Below are 19,635 nucleotides of genomic sequence, written 5' to 3' on the forward strand. Positions count from 1 at the left end.
GCATCCAACCTCCTGTTGTCCTCCATTATTCCTACACAAAGGTAAATAGCCACCACCACCTCGTCTTCCCTCATGTGGGGAAAAGAACGCTTTTGCTTGAGCGGCGCCGGCCTGACTTAGCATGGCCAACGGCTTTTCCCTTCACTCACGCATGCGCACACTCCAGGGCTGACAGGAATGGCGAACTTACCTCAGCCCCCCACCCCGCCTTATGAGAGAAATAAGAACTGTTGACACGTAAAACGCAAAGGAAGCAACGTGGGTGTATGAGGGAACACCCCCCCCAAATCACATTTGGGCAACATTGGGGTTGGTCCCAATAAGAGTCATAATCATGGCAACATATAGTCTGGCCCCCCACAAGGTCTGAGGGACAGGGGACTGGCCCCCTTCTGAAAAAGTTTGCTGACCGCTGGTATACAGCTAAAGCATCCCTGGCAGATGGCCACCCAACCTCTGCTTAAAGACCTCTGATGAAGGAGAGTCCACTACCTTTCACAAAAAGCCAAGGATAAAATTTAAAATATTAACAGATGCAAAGGAAAGAGGAGGCTTTGCCCTGCCAGACTTGAAACTTTACTATGAAGCAGCAGCTTTTTGCTGGCTGAAAGAATGGCTACTTCTTGAAAATACAGATATACTGGATCTAGAAGGATTGGGTGGCATGCATATCTATAGTATGACAAGGTCAAAGTGCATAGAATGTTCAAAATTCACATTGTCAGGAAAGCATTGTTTAATGTTTGGATTAGATATAAAGATCTTCTTGAAAATAAGACTCCAAGGTGGTTGTCTCCGATGGAAGCAAAAGCATTAAAAAAACTCAATATGGAGGCCAATTGGCCAAAATATTGGGAGATTCTAGAACAAGATGGAGATAAATTGAAACTGCAGAGCTTTGATAAATTAAAAAGTCCGTGATTGGCTTCATTACCATCAGATAATGGAGGCATATAAATTGGATAGAAAAATTGGTTTCCAGGTGGAAAAATCAAAATTGGAAACAGAACTGTTAGAACCCAAAACTAAGATATTGTCAAGAATGTATAACTTGCTATTGAAATGGAATACATAGGATGAGGAAGTGAAACCAGTAATGATTAAGTGGGCACAAGATGTTGGTCACAATATAATGCTAGCTGACTGGGAACAGTTATGGACTACTGGTATGAAATCTACAGCATGTAATGCTTTAAGAGAGAACATTATGAAAATGATATACAGATGGTACATGACACCAGTCAAGCTAGCAAAAATCTATCATTTGCCCGATAATAAATGTTGGAAATGTAAAGAAACTGAAGGTACATTTTTCCACCTTTGGTAGACACGCTCAAGGATTAAGATCTTCTGGGAGATGATTTACAATGAACTGAAAAAAGTGTTTAAATACACATTTCCGAAGAAACCAGAAGCCTTTCTCCTGGGCATGGTCAACCAACAGGTTCATGTGAAGGATAGGACATTCTTTATGTATGCTACAACAGCAGCAAGAATACTTATTGCACAGCATTGGAAGACACAAGAATTACCCACGCTGGAAGAATGGCAGATGAAAGTCATCGATTATATGGAATCCGCAGAAATGACTGGCAGAATCAGAGACCAGGGAGAAGAGACGGTGAAAGAAGATTGGAGGAAGTTTAAAGACTATTTACAGAAACACTACAAGATTAATGAATGTTAGAACGACATCAGATTGAATGTAAAAGGTTATTGGTTTAAAATCTTAAAAATTAAAAGATTTAATATTTTAAGCTACAAGTATTGAATAAGTTAAATTAGGATACTCAAATTAAGATAAGAATTTAAATATGACAGAGGGAAGGGATTTGTTGTTCAATTGTATGATTTGGAATACAGGGAAGGGAGGTTTGGGGAAGTCGGAGAAATAAGTTAATGCAAGGCTATTATGAAGATAAAATGGCTTTTATTTTTGTTGTTTTGGTGTTTTATGTTTGTGTAACTGTACTTTTCTTTGTATTGTTTGTTGTTTACTGTATGTTGTTTTTATTTCTCATGTAAAACTTAATAAAATATTTATAAAAAAAAGAGCGTCCACCACCTTCCGAGGAAGTCCGTTCCACTGCTGAACTTCCAATTGTTTAGCTGGAACCTCCTTCCTTGTCATCTGAGTCCCTTGCTTTGCGGTCTGTCCTCTGAAGCAGCAGGGGAAAAGCCACCTCCATCTCCCCTGAGACAGCCTTTCATATATTTCAGGATGACTCTCAAATCACCTCTCAGGGAATATCCTGGGGAAACTCAACCTTTAGCCCTGAATCGGAGTAAATAGCAATCTTTCCCCCCTGCAGACGACCGTTTGTTCCAATTTAGCACTAAAGAACAGGTTTTCCGGGGGGAAGACAGTGCAGATCTTTACCTGGAAAGTACAGTGGTACCTCTGGTTGCAAACGGCATCCGTTCCAGAGGCCCGTTCGCAACATGAGCAGAACCATAGCTGTCATGTTTTCCCTTTTCTTGCAAGGAATCCTATTCGGAATAAGGGGATTTCCCTTTAAAAAAGGGAAACGTTGACAGCTATGAGCAGAACGCAACCTGCGTCTGCGCGTGCGCTGATCGTGATTCGTCGCTTCTGCGCATGCGTGTGATGTCATTTTGCACATCTGTGCATGCACGAGCGGTGATACACGGGTCGCCGTGGGACGCAACCTGAAAACACACAACCTGAAGCAAACGTAACATGAGGTATGACTGTATAGGTATAGAATCAAAGCGTCTTTGGGCTGAAAGGGACCCTGAGGCTCATCTAAACGGCCTCGGTTCAGTAGAACTGAAGGAGCATCTCCACTCCCATAGTTCAGCCCGGACACTGAGGTCCAGCTCCGAGGGTCTTCTGGCGGTTCCCTCCCTGTGAGAAGTGAGGTTACAGGGAACCAGGCAGAGGGTCTTCTCGGTGGTGGTGCCTGCCCTGAGGAACGCCCTCCTGCCAGATGTCAAGGAAACAAACAACTACAGTGGTACCTCGGGTTACATACGCTTCAGGTTACATACGCTTCAGGTTACAGAGTCCGCTAACCCAGAAATAGTACCTTGGGTTAAGAACTTTGCTTCAGGGTGAGAACAGAAATCGCACAGCGGCAGCGGGAGGCCCCATTAGCTAAAGTGGTGCTTCAGGTTAAGAACAGTTTCAGGTTAAGAATGGACCTCCAGAATGAATTAAGTACTTAACTCGAGGTACCACTGTATTTGACTTTTAGAAGACATCTGAAGGCAGCCCTGTTTAGGGAAGTTTTTAAGGTTTGATTAATTATTGCATTTTAATACAGTGGTACCTCAGGTTACATACGCTTCAGGTTGCAGACTCCCGAGGTACCACTGTATTTTGCTGGAACCCAGCCAGATGGATGTGTTATAAATAAATTATTTATTATTATTATTATTATTATTATTATTATTATTATTATTATACGTAGCTGCTCCGACCTTCGCTTTTTTGGCAAGTATGGATGAGCCCTGCATCTTATCTCCTCCGGGCTAAACTTCCCCACTCACTGGACCATTCCTCACACACCCCAGAAATTAAATGCATATAAAAACGAGGTGGATATTTCCCCCCTTCCTCTTTTTTCTGCAGTTGCCTTTAAGGATTCCACCCTGCGATTCATCCAGCGTGAGTCAGGGGATGGCGCAATCCCTCCATGTGTGAGAGATGAACTGGGGGGGCTGTAAATAGCTCCCAGGCTGCCCCCCCATACTATACTATTTGGAGAGCCTGCTTCTTACAGATATGCTGTGTCATATTTTGCCTTTCCCACCACAGGAGAAGTTGCTTGCCGTGCCCTCTCCCTCTCTCCGTCCCTCCCTCTCCCTTGTTTGATTTGCCATCCTTTGTAAGGCAAATAATGTCTGTTTCAGCTGAGCTTCGAGGTCACTGCGCTCAGAATTGGCCGCCGCGGCCCTCCAGGTGTCAAGGCAGGGAACAGTTAATCCTCCTCTTGACTTTGGGTGGGACACCTCCTGCAGCTCCCCAAACGCTGCTGCCTTTTCGTGCAGATCTGCAGCTGCAGGAGCAGGTTTAGAGGCGGGGGGGGGGGGGGGGGACAGACCAGGCATGCAAATTGGGGAAGCATTTTTGAAATACACTCGGAGCCGAGTGTGGATTTCATGCTCTTTATTCAGCTCATAGTGGTGAGGAGGAATGGAATTTCCCCCAGCATGTCTGCTTTATATACAGTGGTACCTTGGGTTAAGTACTTAATTCATTCCGGAGGTCCGTTCTTAACCCGAAACTGTTCTTAACCTGAAGCATCACTTTAGCTAATGGGGCCTCCTGCTGCCGCGCCGCCGGAGCACGATTTCTGTTCTTATCCTGAAACAAAGTTCTTAACCTGAAGCACTATTTCTGGGTTAGCGGAGTCTGTAACCTGAAGCGTATGTAACCTGAAGTGTATGTAACCCAAGGTGCCACTGTACATTATTTACACAATGGGCCCCACGTGATTGGCTAATTCCAGGATTCTCCTGTAGGCCAATCAGGTTGCAGATTCACTTCCACCTGGAGCTGGATTGGGTGGCTCCTGTGGACCAGTCAGACTGCTGCATTCTGGATCCTATTCAACTCAGTACATAATAATTTTGAAAATTAAGAGAAATGGGGGGTGGATGGACCAGTCAACCTCCCTTTCTTTCCATTTCTCATTTGCCCAACGTTAATTTGCATTTCTCCACATTTCTATATCACTTTCAACTTTTACTTTTTTTAAAAAAAGTCCTCATGCGAGGATCATCAGAATCTTAGTGCACTTTTATCTCAATTATCCCAATTTTTGTACCCAGTGCTGCCTAATATACACACTTTCCCAAATGCAATGCATTTCAGCACACAATTTTCATAAATATTATCATCTGCATTGGCATTCCACCGGCTTTGACCTCTCGACCTCTTTTCATTGCTGCATTGTTGGGGTTTTTTTGGAGCCTATTTTAACTGTGGATGTTTAATTTAGCACTTAGATGCACCGAGTGGCCTCCAAAGAAATAAATGCACAAATAAATATGATTATAAATGCATTCTTATGCACACTTTCTCTTCATATTATAATTTTGTACGCACTATTTGGTTGAAGAATTGATTGCATTGCAAAATTCAGAGCGTTTTTATTTATTTCCAAAGATAGCTGCTCCTCAGTTCCATATTCTTTTGGGAAGTGTGAACAGGTAGTTTTGTATCAACCAGATGCCTCCCACCGCACCTAAGAATGGCTGCCTAAGGCTAGATCTGCCGGGATCAGTGGAATTAGGATCCAGCAGATCTCCAGGTGAGGCAGTAGGTTCTCAACTCACAGGTTTAACTCTCACCCTGGCTCCTCCATCCTGTCTGAAATTCTGGAGAGCTGTTGCCGGCCAGTGTAGACAATACTAGTCTAGACGCACCAATGTCATCTGTCCACGGGTTCCTTCTCTCCTGGGCTTGAGCCACAAAAACAAACCCTGCCATGAGACAGTAAAGCAGCTGGAGAAGGAGGAGGAAAGGGCATGGGGTGAAGAAAGAGCTGTGAGTGTTGGGGGACCCCTTTCTCACCCTCTGGACCACCTGTGGAAACTCAACCAACTTGCTGCCCCTGGAATTGGGTGTGGAGAATGTGGCTGAATGGGACACAGCTGTGGGCAGCCTGAGGAAGCAGCATCCACCTTGGGGAAGTCCAGGGCAAGACTAGGATGTTGTCTGCTGCTTCCAGAAACTCATTCTGTTGTGAGACTTTTGTGGATGAGCTGAGAGTTCATTGGGTGATAACCGGGCAGCTGAGAGGGAGGGTGTGTCAGAAGGAAAAGGAATTGATATTGATTTATATAGAATCAAAGCGTCTTTGGGCTGGAAGGGACCCTGAGGCTCATCTAAACAGCAACGGCCCAGGATACCTGAAGGAGTGTCTCCACCCCCATCGTTCTGCCCAGACACTGAGGCCCAGCTCCGAGGGCCTTCTGCCAGTTCCCTACCTGCGAGAAGTGAGGTTACAGGGAACCAGGCAGAGGCCCTTCTCGGTGGTGGCGCCTGCCCTGTAGACAGATGTCAAGGAAATAAACAACTATCTGACTTTTAGAAGACATCAGAAGGCAGCCCTGTTTAGGGAAGTTTTTAATGTTTGATGTTTCATTGTGTTTTTAATGTTCTGCTGGGAGCTGCCCAGAATAGCTGGGGAAACCCAGCTGGATAGGCAGGGTAGAAATAAATTAAAAAAAAATTTAAAAAAATTATTTATTAAGCCCAACTTTCTGCAATGCAGGGATTTCAAGGTGCAGCCCCCCCCCCATCAAATTTGAAGCCATACCAGACCCTGCTTAGCATTGCAAATGTGCTATCAATTGCTGCACTTTCTATGTGAATGTAACGCTTTTATATGTAGCCGTGCATTTTTGTACTATTCTGCTTAAGCTGCCTGTTGTCGCTTCCGTTTTCTGTATGCTGCTTTGATACATTTTTGAAATATTAAGCGGCATTGATATTAAATAATCGAAATAATCAAGGTGCCTGCATCCCATTCCTCAAGAGGGTCTGGGGACTCCTATCTGACCCAGAGGCGCTGAGTTCCTCGTCCTCCCTTCCTTCCTCCATCTGCCTGACATGTTTTTATAGGCAGACTTGGGCAGGCGATAAGATCGGCGGCTCCAATTCACTCTGCCTAAGTATCCGTGCTGAAGCGCAGAATGGCGATCGCTATCGCCGCCCTCGCAAGGAGCCAAGGCACCCAGCAAAGGCAGAAGGAAAGACCCATGGCCACCGAGAACAAAATCCCGGGAGCGGCCGCGAGGTGATCAATCACGCGAGCTGGTTTCTCCACATTTCTGCCTTTTCATTCAACTGTCGGGGAGGGAAATCTCCCGCAGCGAGAGTTGCGCCATGCCGGGGATTTGGGAAAATGAGGGGCAATTCGGTCGAGTCAGCCACCGGCTCCGCCCTTTTGGAGGAAGTCCAGACTTGCGGCTCCAACCCAGGCACAATGCCTTTTATTTTCTCTTACTCAGAACTCATAATTGCAGCTGTTTAAACATTTATCTTTTAGTGTATCTAAAGAAGAAGAAGGGGAGTGAGCTCCTTGTAGCACAAAGATGTTACATGAGACTCCAGATTAGCTGAATATTTGCCCCTTGCCTCAAAGAGAAGACGTAGGAGGCATGGAAGGACACAGCAGAGCTGGAAAAGGTGCAGGAGAGGACAAGCAAAATGATCAAGGGGCTGGGACAACTCCCATAAGGACCTCAGAAGTGCCTGCTGGATCAGGCCAGCAGCCCGTTCTCAGTCCAGCACCCTGTTCTCAGAGTTGCCAACTAGATGCCTGGGGGAAACCATCTGCAGGATTTGAACACAAGACCAACTCTCCTGTGAAGGCCTGGGGCTCGGGCTCAGACTCGGAACCAGAGGAGTCTCAGTCTGCACCAGACCCTTTGCCTCAGGCTTGAAAGAGGTGGTCCTTGAGGTACTGCGGTCCTGAGCCGTTTAAGGCTTTATAGGTCAAAACCAACACTTTGAATTGGGCCCAGAAATTACCGTAATTGGTAGCCAGTGCAGTCGGACCAGGATAGGTGCAATGTGCTCAAACCGTCTTGCTCCCGTGAGCAACCTGGCTGCCAAATTCTGCACCAGCTGAAGTTTCCGAACCGTCTTCAGAGGCAGCCCTACATATAACGCATTGCAGTAATCTAACCTTGAAGTTATCAGAGCATAGACAACAGGAGTTAGGCTATCCCTGTCCAGATAGGGGTGTACAAAGTCTGGGGCCTGATCCTGAAGAGCCCAAGTCTGCACAGGTTCCCCTGCAACAAGCACCAGCTGGGCCGAGTCCGGGGCCTGAGCCTGCCCTGGCTCCAGATGCGGGGATGACCTCGTTGCCTCCAGCTGGGCCATCACTCACAGCTGTTCCACTACCGGTTGGGTCAGGGGAGGCTGAGGCGGCCTCTGGGTCTAGTAACCCACCAACGTCTCCCGAGCTGCAGAGACTGAGGTCTGAGAGAAGGAGAGACCTGAGTACTCGCAAGAGGAGTGCTCCCCCTTGGGCGAGACAGGGAGGTGAGTCGCCGGGGGATCAGGACCGGCCGTTACTCTGACAAAGATAAAAGGCTGTCGGACCCTGCCCCAGGTTTCGGGAGCACCATTGCTGTATGCCAGATCCTGCTTGAGATCTTGTACCTGTCCTTGCTTGGTTTCTCGCCTTGGCCCTGTTGGACTGACTCCTAGCAGAACCTTCGGATTCTGGACCGGTCCTGGACCGTGTTTCAAGGGTTACCTCCAGGCCCAGCACATCTCCTGTCTCTCCAGCAACTGGGATTGAGAAGCACCTTGGGGCGATTGGCCATCAATAGCCCTCTCCTCTTCCTCCATGAATTTGCCAAGGGTCAAAACGGCTCACAAAAATGTCTTTATTAGGAGAAAGTTGCCCCAGAATATCAAAGGATCTTCATGAGAAGTTTTGAAAAAGGAAATCTTGTGTCGAAGTGTTGAGAACCTACCATATTTTTTGCTCTATAAGACTCACTTGCCCCCTCCTAAAAAGTAAGGGGAAATGTGTGTGCGTCTTACGGAGCGAATGCAGGCTGCGCAGCTATCCCAGAAGCCAGAACAGCAAGAGGGATTGCTGCTTTCACTGTGGAGCGATCCTTCTTGCTGTTCTGGCTTCTGAGATTCAGAATATTTTTTTTCTTGTTTTCCTCCTCCAAAAACTAGGTGCGTCTTGTGGTCTGGTGTGTCTTATAGAGCAAAAAATACGGTATCTTAAGATTGGGGGGGAAAGAGAAATGGAGAGAGCCAAACTGGGCAGATTCTAACCTCTGCCCTAGAGCTGCTGAAGGCTGATGGGAGTTGTAGTCCAAACCCAAGTGGGGGGGGGGGTGGAGAGAGACTGGTAATAGTTGTTCCTGGAAATTAGAGACAGAAGATATATTTGGCCTTGTTTGCATTTCAACACAAAGCTAAACAAATCCCTGAAACAATATGTGAAACGAAACACAGCAGTCCTTGAAAATTCACACTTCTCCAAATTTTAGGATGAAGTTGCTTCTGTGTGTGTGTGTAGAAAAATGCATCTATTAAAGGGAAGAGTGTGTTAACACATCATCAAGTACATGAAAGTAACGTACAAAGTTTATATCGGGCACAATATCTTGCAAAAATTCACACATTAGGCAATGATACAGACCAAAATGGTGTGGTTTATTAGAAATCTGCACTGAAAGGATGAAAATTTCAATAATAATAATAATAATAATAATAATAATAATAATAATAATAATTTATTTATACCCCGCCCGTCCGGCTGAGTTTCCCCAGCCACTCTGGGTGGCTCCCAATCAAATGTTAAAAACAGTACAGCATTAAATATTAAAAACTTCCCTGAACTGGGCTGCCTTAAGATGTCTTTTAAAGATAGGATAGCTGCTTATTTCCTTCACATCTGGTGGGAGGGTGTTCCACAGGGCGGGAGCCAGCACCAAGAAGGCCCACTGCCTGGTTCCCTGTAACCTCACTTCTCGCAATGATGGAACCGCCAGCAGGCCCTCGGCGCTGGACATCAGGGTCCGGGCTGAACAATGGGGGTGGAGACGCTCCTTCAGGTATACAGGACTGAGGCCGTTTAGGGCTTTCAAGGTCAGTACCAACACTTTGAATTTTGCTCGGAAACGTACTGGGAGCCAATGTAGATCTTTCAGGACCGGTGTTATGTGGACTTGGTGGCCGGCATCAGTCACCAGTCTAGCTGCCACGTTCTGGATTAGTTGTAGTTTTCGGGTCACCTTCAAAGGTAGCCCCACATAGAGCGCATTGCAGTAGTCCAAGCGGGAGTTAACTAGAGCATGTACCACTCTGGTGAGACAGTCCGCAGGCAGGGAGGGTCTCGTCCTGCGTACCAGATGGAACTGGTAGGCAACTGCCCTAGACACAGAATTGACCTGCACCTCCATGGACAGCTGTGAGTCCAGAATGACTCCGAGGCTGCACACCTGGTCCTTCAATGGGCACAGTTGCCCCATTCAGGACCAGGGAATTCTCCACACCTGCCCGCTTCCTGTCCACCACTGTGTGTGTGTATTTACTGAGATATGTAAACAGTGTAGAGATTCCTTGAAATACAAAGTAATCTGCAAGCTAAACAAACCAATAAATATTTGTTTGCTTCTTCATATCTATATCTGCCACTATTCCTCCCATCTGGTCCCATCACCTCCTGGCAAATAGGAGGGGAAGAAATGGAGGCAGTGAGAGATTTTACTTTCCTGAGCTCCATGATCACTGCAGATGGTGACAGCAGTCACGAAATTAAAAGACGCCTGCTCCTTGGGAGAAAGGCCATTACAAACCTAGACAGCATCTTCAAAACCAGAGACATCACCTTGCCAACAAAGGTCCGTATAGTAAAAGCCATGGTTTTCCCAGTAGTGATGTATGGAAGTGAGATCTGGACCATAAAGAAGGCTGATCGCCGAAGAATGGATGCTTTTGAATTATGGTGCTGGAGGAGACTCTTGAGAGTCCCATGGACTGCAAGAAGGTCAAACCTCTCCATTCTGAAGGAAATCAGCCCTGAGTGCTCACTGGAAGGACAGATCCTGAAGCTGAGGCTCCAAGACTTTGGCCACCTCATGAGAAGAGAAGACTCCCTGGAAAAGACCCTGATGTTGGGAAAGATGGAGGGCACAAGGAGAGGGGGACAACAGAGGATGAGATGGTGGGACAGTGTTCTCGAAGCTACCAGCATGAGTTTGACCAAACTGCAGGAGGCAGGGGAAGACAGGAGTGCCTGGCGTGCTCTGGTCCAGGGGGTCACGAAGAGGCGGACACGACTAAACGACTAAACAACAAGGGTGAAGATTCTGCTCGGTCCCTTTCCCTGGCCTGACGCTTTCTAGACGGGAACATTGCAGCACTCTCTTGGCGTTGGAAACCCACGAATGGGTCGAGCAGAGCAGATGGGGTGAGGCCAGGAAGATACGCCAGAGTCCCAAAGCATCTCTTTTCTCCACTTAGCAAAAGGAATGTGTGGGCTCAGATGTGGGTTTATGTTGACACCTGGTGGCAGGATCTGAAACTGCGGTGACGTGCGAGGGGACGTTGTTATAGCAAGACGGAGATGTCACCGTAGAATATTAATCACTACGAATTGGAAAGGAGAGAAAACTCTGGCAAAGCTGGAGTGGCAAAATAAACGGTTGGAATATGCCAAGTTGGCAAAATTTAAATAAGTTGGAGTTCTTGTTATTAAATACAGCAAGAAAAAAGCACACCAAGAACTCAGGCCAATGTAAGTTTCTATAGTGGGAGTGGTCCCTTCTTGCAAATCAATAGTTAACAAAAACACATGTAATTATTATTAATATTGATTATCTTCAGTTGTTATCTCTGAGAAACGTAGAAAATAACAGGATATGTTTATCCGAAAGTCTTCAAACTTACGCGACCCTTTAAAAATTAGATAAGGAACCAAATGTTATATAATATTGTTTTATAATTTATGACTGTTTTATAATTTATGATAATTTAGAATTTAAATGTATTTTCATGTAATATTTGATACTTCCAGCTGATGAAGGTGAATACATCGAAACAGGGCCCCGTCCTGGTTTCTGATCCATAATTGATTTCTGACTTATGCTCAGTGATTGAAACTAAGATCTTCACGTCAAATCTGACTATGGACTAACATAAACTCATAAACTCTTATCTTTAATTCTGTAATGAATTATTGTGTTATACATATCTTTATGAGTTTGAATTTGTAATATCTGTTAGAGTTTGTAATCTCTATGTGAGTTGGCAAAATTGACAGAAAAACCGAGAGGCCACGCTGATCAAACGTTTATTAGGAAATGGGACGCGTACAAAAAATGTCTTAAGGTTCACTGTAATAACATGACGTGTGTGGCAGCCCTTGAATGATTTCTATGGTATGGTGGATAACCATAAGAGAATATAATACTGAAACTTAACAAAAGAAAAGGGAAATAAATAGTGCGCCAGATAGATTAAGTGGTAGTTGCCTGATGGGAAGCGATTAGAAATTTACGAAGAATGTAATGTGATGTGATGTACAAATATTGCCATTTTTTTTCCTCCTTTCTGGATAACCCTCTTGTTTGTTACTTATTTTTCGTCTCAATAAAGCATTTAAAAATAATTTTGAAAAGATAAGAAGACAGAGAGCTTTTTCTCTGTGTGCCTCTGAGATTTCAGATCATATCCCCTGGAACATTTTTGGGGAAGAGATTCTGCTTTGCATGTGTAAGAACACAAGAAGAAGAAGAAGCTGGATCAGGCCCATGCCCCATCTAGACCAGAGCCCTGTTCTCACAGTGGCCAGTCAGATGCCTGGGGGGGGGGGACCAGTGAGAAGAGCAACTTTCCCCCTCCTGGGGTTTCCAGCAACTCGGATTCAGAAGCATTCTTGCCTGGGGAGGCAGAGCACAGCCATCAGGTCTAGTAGCCAGCGATGGCCCTCTCCTCCTCTGTGAATTTGTCTAATCCTCTTTTAAAGCCATCTTGCTTGGTGGCCATCACTTCCTCTTGTGGCAGGGAGTTCCACAGTCCAATTATGAGCTGCACGAAGGACTTTTATCTCTCCAAAATCTTCGAACGTTCAGTTTCACTGGATTCCCATGTTATGAGAGAGGGAGAAAACCTTTTCTCTATCTGCTTTAGTAATTACGTGTCGCTGAACACTCCAAGACAAATGCAATAATCCAGAGGATTAAAAAAATAAAAAATAAATGAAAAACATAGGCATGATGCAGCAAGCAGATTCGTAGCTTGGGGGTCCTCTTGGATCCTTTGCTATCGCTCGAGGCTCAGGTGGCCTCAGTGGCCTGGAGTGCCTTCCATCAGCTTTGGCTGGTGGCCCAGCTACGCCCCTATCTGGACAGGGAGAGCCTAACTACTGTTGTCTAAGCTGTGGTGACCTCAAGGTTAGATTACTGCAATACTTTCTACGTAGGGCTGCCTCTGAAGACGGTTCGGAAACTTCAGCTGGTGTAGAATTCAGCGGTCAGGTTGCTCACTGGAGCAAGACAGTTTGAGCATATTACATCAATCCTGCTCCGACTGCACTGGTTCCCAATTAGTTTCCAGGCCCAATTCAAAGTGCTGGTTTTGACCTATAAAGCCTTAAATGGCTCAGGACCGCAATACCTCAAGGACCGCCTCTTTCCACATGAACCTACCCAGACCCTGAGATCAACTTCTGAGGGCCTGATTTTTGTGCCTCCTCCTTGAGAGGTCCAGAGGGTGGCAACACGAGAACGGGGCCTTCTCTGCAGTGGCTCCCTGTCTGTGGAATGCTCTCCCCAGGGAAGTTCGCCTGGCGCCTTCATTACACACCTTTAGGCACCAGGCAAAATTTTTCCTTTTTTACCAGGCCATGGGTTGATTTGATTGACATCCTTTTAAAATGTGGTTTTTTGGGGGGGGAGGGATTCGGTTGTTGTTTTTATTTTGATTATATACCATCTATAAGACGCCCCTCAAGAATAAGACTACGCCTATTTTTTGAGCCCAAAATTAAGAAAAGAGTATTTTAACATTCTGTGTATAAGACGACCCTCAGTTTTAAAATTCCAATGCAGGAATCTCAACTAAAGCATCCAAGACAGATGGCCATCCAATTTTAAAATTTGGGGGGAAATATAGTCTTATACTGGACGCAGGTGGTGCTGTGGGTTAAACCACAGAGCCTAGGACTTGCCGATCAGAAGGTTGGCGGTTCGAATCCCTGCGACGGGGTGAGCTCCCATTGCTCGGTCCCAGCTCATGCCAACCTAGCAGTTCGAAAGCACGTCAAAGTGCAAGTGGATAAATAAGTACCACTCCAGCGGGAAGGTAAACGGCATTTCTATACGCTGCTCTGGTTAGCCAGAAGTGGCTTAGTCCTGCTGGCCACATGACCCGGAAGCTGTATGCCAGCTCCCTCCGCCAGTAAAGCGAGATGAGCGCCGCAACCCCAGAGTTGGCCACGACTGGACCCAACGATCAGGGGTCCCTCTACCTTTACATTTGTCCCACAGAGCCTAGAACTTGCCGATCAGAAGGTCGGTGGTTCAAATCCCCGCGAGGGGGTGAGCTCCCGTTGCTCGGTCCCTGCTCCTGCCAACCTAGCAGTTCGAAAGCACATCAAAGTGCAAGTAGATAAATAGGTACCACTCCAGTGGGAAGGTAAGTGGCATTTCCGTGCGCTGCTCTGGTTCGCCAGAAGTGGCTTAGTCATGCTGGCCACATGACCTGGAAGCTGTACACCGGCTCCCTCAGCCAGTAAAGCGAGATGAGCGCCACAACCCCAGAGTTGGCCACGACTGGACCTAATGGTCAGGGGTCCCCTTACCTTTACCTTTATAGTCTTATACACAGAAAAATATGGTATATTGTGGTTTCATATTTTGATTTTGTTCTGAGAAACGCCCTGAGACCTCCGGGTATAGGGCGGTATATAAATTCAACAAATAAATAAACATCATGTGCTCCAATACAAGCTCTCACATCCCGATCCAGTTGGAGGCGCTGCGTATTCACGTTACACCCGTGTTGCATGCTCAATTCCCTTGCGCTCCAAAGCCTTGAACCAGGAATCGGGGCTCCATGGGTCAAAGTATTTTAACAGCAGCAGTCGAGGTCCCATCAGGGCACGATCTGGAGGTATCTGACGCAGCCCCCCTGGCTTGAAATTGACAGCCCCAGTCAGTGCTGAGATAGGGGGTAATTTGCAGGCCTCACCTATGCTGCCTCAGGGTCTGCAATGGAAGAAAAATGGGGCGTAAATGCAAATAAGATAAATACGTACTCAATGCCAGTCCATGAGTGTGGAGGGGGCCATGCAGGGCCCACAATCAAAGGCTTGTGCCCCATAGGCCAGTCCCTCTGTTTCTATAGTACCCTGCTACATCTTTTACTTACCCCCCCCCAAACTTCTGGGGGGAAATAGTGGGATATTTAATAATAATAATAATAATAATAATAATAATAATAATAATAATTTATTTATACCCCGCCCATCTGACTGGGTTTCCCCAGCCACTCTGGGCGGCTTCCAACCAAATATCAAAAACAATACAGCGTCAGACATTAAAAACTTCCCTAAAAAGGGCTGCCTTCAGGTGTCTTTTAAAAGTAAAATAGTTGCTTATTGCCTTGACATCTGATGGGAGGGCGTTCAACAGGGAGGGAGCCACCACCGAGAAGGCCCTCTGCCTGGTTCCCTGTAACCTCACTTATCACAATGATGGAACTGCCAGAAGACCCTCAGTGTCCGGGCAGAACGATGGGGGTGGAGACGCTCCTTCAGGTATACTGGACTGAGGCCAATGTAGGTCTTTCAAGACCGGTGTTATGTGGTCTCTGCGGCCGTCCCCAGTCACCAGTCTAGCTGCCGCATTCTGGATTAGTTGTAGTTTCCGGGTCACCTTCAAAGGTAGCCCCACGTAGAGCGCATTGCAGTAGCCCTAGTATTTGAAGATGATTCCTGACTTGAAGTATGTTTTGTTTCCTTGCAAAAATAATGGCTCTAGCAAGCAGTTCTTTGGGCAAAGGGGAATCATGCTGTGATTTGAGTTCTAGCCACCCCCAAATATTTCTTTTCATTATTATTATTTAAAAATGTGATTCTGATTTGTGTTGCTACAGAAGGAAGTGCCTTTTATTGGGTCTCCCTTGGTTGCCCTCTAGCGGCCATTAAAAGAAAACACACCCACACAAAGCAGCCTTGTATTACGTAGAGCCCTGGGATTGTACTGATGGAAGGGACCCCAGGGGGTCATCTAGTCCAGCCCCCTGCAATGCAGGAATCTCAACTGAAGCATCCATGGCAGACGGCCACCCAACCTATTCTTAAAAACCTCCAAGGAAGGAGAGTCCACCACCTCCCGAGAGAGACGGCTCCACTGTCGAACGGCTCTTATCATCAAAATGTTGTTCCTGATGTTTAGCTGGAATTTCCTTTCTTGTAACTTGAAGCCACAGGTTCGAGTCCTACCCTCCGGAGCAGGAGAAAACAAGCTTGCTCCCTCTTCCATGTGGCAGCCCTTGAGATATTTGAAAACGGCTCTCATACCGCATCTCAGTCTTCTCTTTTCCAGGCTAAACATCCCCAGCTCCTTCAACCGTTCCTCATCAGGCTTGCTTTCAAGATCCTTGATAATCTTGGTTGCTCAATTAGTTCTTCCCAGTGCTTTTTTTTCCTCCTAAAAAACGTTTAGGGGTACTCTCATTTTGACTCAAGAAAATCACCATTATATAGTTCAAATCGGGGGGAAATAAATACAGTAAATGGACAAAAGTACAAAGATCCACAAAATGTTTAGGGGCATGCGTTCCCCTGCACCCCCCCCCCTGAAAAAAGCACTGGTTTTCCCTAATATTTTGTTGGAATCTCCTTTCTTAAATATGGTTTCTTTCATTACTAGCGCAGGGCGTTCAGAAGATGGTCATTGCAAGAGGAGGCTAGTGCATTGGGGCAAATGGGGCATCATGGCCCCACCAACCTCATCCGGCCCCCACCTGCCTGCCTTACTTGTTTCCAGCCCAGTGAGTGGCCCTGCCTCCCGGCCTTCTCCTCCTCAGTCTCAGGGCTGCTCTTGCAGAACTCAGCCGGGAAGAGGAGCATGGGGACACGGCGAGTTGGCTCAAGCTCTCATTGGCTCTGGCGCCACCTACTGGTCACCTCCCTGCCTTCCGTCCAACCAGGCCCAATGGTGACCAGGCGTAAACAGATGATCCAGAAAAGTCGGCTCGCGGCTCGATTCTGCCAGCTTCTGTGCAAAAGGAACAATCCCAGAAGAACAATCACTGAAACTGGAGCTGAGGCAGAGAAGCCAGGACTGAGCTGGGGCTGCATAGAGCATTTGTCTCATGTCTACAAAGAAATCATGCCCTGCAACTCACAAGTCCTGGCTTTACCTCCACAAGGGTGACCTGGCTATGGTGATCTGGTTGGGGACTCCTGGGGAGGGCACGCTGCATGCGCTTGTTTAGTCGTTTAGTCATGTCCGCCTCTTCGTGACCCCCTGGACCAGAGCACGCCAGGCCCTCCTGTCTTCCACTGCCTCCCGCAGTTTGGTCAAACTCATGCTGGTAGCTTCAAGAACACTGTCCCACCATCTCGTCCTCTGTCGTCCCCTTCTCCTTGTGCCCTCCATCTTTCCCAACATCAGGGTGTTTTCCAGGGTCTTTTCTCTTCTCAGGAGGTGGCCAAAGTCTTGGAGCCTCAGCTTCAGGATCTGTCCTTCCAGTGAGCACTCAGGGCTGATTTCCTTCAGAATGGAGAGGTTGGATCTTCTTGCAGTCCATGGGACTCTCAAGAGTCTCCTCCAGCACCAGAATTCAAAAGCATCCATTCTTTGGCAATCAGCCTTCTTCATGGTCCAGCTCTCACTTCCATACATCACTACTGGGAAAACCATAGCTTTAACTATATGGACCTTTGTCAGCAAGGTGATGTCTCTGCATGTGCTTAGAGGCATATTTAAGATGGCCAAGCCAGAGGGCATCACACCTACGGGACCGCCTCTCCTGGTCTGCCCCATGGAGGACCTTAAGGTCCACAAATGACAACACTTTGGAGGTCCCAAGTCTCAAGGTGGTCAGACTGGTATCAACTAGGGCCTTTTCAGTACTGGCCCCGACTTGGTGGAACACTCTGTCCCAAGAGATCAGGGCCCTGCGGGACTTGACATCTTTCCGCAGGCCCCGCAAGACAGAACTGTTCCGCCTGGCCTTTGGTTTGGACTCAGTCTGACCCTAATGTTTCACTCCACTTACGGTTTTGATCTATGGGCTACTTTTAAAATGAGGCTGCATTTTAAATTGTATTTCAACCCATAATTTAAATTGGGTTTTTTTCTCTCTCCCCCCCCCCCCCATTATTTTTTATTGTAATTTTACTGCTGTTAGCTGCCCTGAGCCCGGCTCTGGCCAGGGAGGGCGGGGTATAAATAAAAATTCACTATTATTATTATTATTATTATTATTATTATTATCATCATCATCATCATCATCTTCTAGCGGTTTCTAATTCGAAAGAGAATCTTCAGCAACAAATCCCTGCAAAGGCACGCTGGTCCTTAATCTCATCCAACTTGAACCTGCCAAATTCATCTCCACTGAATGTCCACAAATTCTGGTTTGTACTGGCACAAACAAGCCGGCATGATTCAGGTCTGAAACATTTGGGGCCACATTCCACAGGCCTGAGAGCCAGAGGTTTGCTGACCTTTTGCAGAGAAAATCCTGGAGAGGGGCTCGATCTGGGGAGGGGAACAGCCAGCGGTGGAATGGCAGCTGCATCTCTGAAAAGGCCTTTTTTTTAAACAAAAGATGGAGAAGGGTTGCTCTTAATGGATGCAATGTCTAAATCTTCCCCCGGGGCCGGAGCAGGAGCTATTTCAAGCTCCCACATATGTCAGGACTGTGAAAATACTGTTTGTGGGGAGAGGAAGGGATGAGGAATGGCGGCGGGGAGGGCGGGTGGGGGGTAAATATAGCCTTGCCACATTCCTGTCCCAAAATACATCTCTGGGGGAACTTTCAGCATCCATTGTCGATTCACTGGGAGACTGGCTAAGTCGAGAGGAAATCGGACATCATGCTCTGAGCACGGAAAAAGAGATGGACTGAGCGCTAAGAAACAGGCTCCCCCCCCAAAAAAAAAGGGGGTTGGAGGAGAGGAGCGGAGCCATGGATGCGAAGGTCACCCCAGAGGCATCCCAGCTGGTGAGAAAGTGCGGCAAAGGGACACTTCCCTCCTCACCCCCACTGTCCCATTTTTAAAACAATTTAGATCTTAATGATTTTCTCCCCTCCCCAAACCTCCTTTTCAGTTTTAAGCTGCTTCTTTCTGGTCCTCCCAGATAGCCTTAATTTTACGCTTCGGTGATGCTCATTTTCTAAGACTTTTAAAATTAATTATTTTTTGTCCAGTCCAGAGTTATTAGGAAGAGAGAAAAACTCCCAAAATCATAGCCAGGGGGCGGCGAGGGGTGTGTGTGTCTTTTCCTACAAGCCGTTGAATGAAACCCTCTGGGTTTATGGTTTCCTACAATTTCTTTATTCTTTAATAATTAAAAAAACACACATCCCTCTGGAAAAATAGAATCAAGTCCTGAGTAATTTCGCTGAGGGTTGATTTGGAATGGGGCAGCGTCAGCTTAAATCAGTATTAGATTTATACCCCCCTCTTTTTTCTAAAGAGTTCAATGTGCCACACACACCTCTCCTGTTTATCCTGTGAGGCTGGGCAAGACTGAGAGACAGCCAAGGCACCCAGTGGGCTCCAGGACGGAGCGGGGATTCGAACCCAGGTCTCCCAGGTCGTAGTCTGGCGCTCTAAACACTACACCACACTGGCTCACAGTTGATATCTGTAAAGGAGAAAATCAGTCCTTCTCTGACACCCGTAAGGCAAACAGCAGTTTTGGGGGTGCAATTCAGATCAGGAAACATTCATGGTGTGAGCGCCTGTCCTGCAAGTGCTGGAAAATGGTGAAGAAGAAGAAGAAGAAGAAGAAGAAGAAGAAGAAGAAGAAGAGCAAGAGCAAGAGGAGGAGGAGGAGGAGGAGGAGGAGGAGGAGGAGGAGGAGGATTTATTATTTGTATCCCGCCCATCTGACTGGGTAAAATGTAAAAAGAACAGACTGCAGATTTCTGTTTTG

Source organism: Podarcis tiliguerta (genome assembly GCF_965153285.1).
Source record: "Podarcis tiliguerta genome assembly, chromosome: 5".
NCBI lineage: Eukaryota > Metazoa > Chordata > Lepidosauria > Squamata > Lacertidae > Podarcis > Podarcis tiliguerta.